The sequence below is a fragment of the Octopus bimaculoides genome, chromosome 5 (assembly GCF_001194135.2).
Source record: "Octopus bimaculoides isolate UCB-OBI-ISO-001 chromosome 5, ASM119413v2, whole genome shotgun sequence".
Classification (NCBI taxonomy): Eukaryota; Metazoa; Mollusca; class Cephalopoda; order Octopoda; family Octopodidae; genus Octopus; species Octopus bimaculoides.
In genome coordinates this window covers 77,982,278-77,982,949 of record NC_068985.1, presented here as the reverse complement: position 1 = coordinate 77,982,949, position 672 = coordinate 77,982,278, and positions in this window count along the sequence as shown.

Here is a 672-nt window from a genome sequence, read left to right as displayed (position 1 = left end):
TGTTTGTTTGTTGAAGTGGGTGTGTTGTTGATGGTTGTTGATTATCTGCTTGTGGTGTATGTGATGTGGGAGAAGGGGAATTAGTTTTTGTATTGTCTTTTGCTTTTACAGTTTCCTTAGTTCTTGTAGTTGTTGTTTGTGTTTTTTCGGGTACATTTGTTGGTGTATGCGGGTTTGGTTTGTGAGATTCTTCTGTCTTGCTCCTTTTGCTCGTTCTTTGTGTTGGTGGTGGTGTGGGTAGTAGGGGTTCTTTTTTGGCTGCTTTTCCTTCTTGTTTTTTGTTTTCTGTTGCTGTTGGGCAATCTTTTTTGAGGTGCCCTTCGATGCCACACAGGTAGCATCGTGGCCTTCTACCTTCTACTACAACGTAGAGGGTGTGGCCGTCTGGCAGCTCAATTTGAGTTGGAATTTCTTTTGATTCTTCCTGTATAATTTGTAACAGGACATCAAATTTTTTTCCATTCCAGTCTTCTTGCTTTAATGCAGGAGTTTCTAGAATGTTTATATTTCCTTCCATGTGATAACAAATAGTTGATAACAGCCATTGTGGTTCCACTTCTGGAGGGACATTTTTTATCGATACTTTGGTTACCCTTTGTCCAAGGTACGTGGGCACCAATATTATATTTTCGGAACGAAGAGTCAGCGTGGATAACTCTTTCGCTTTCTCTT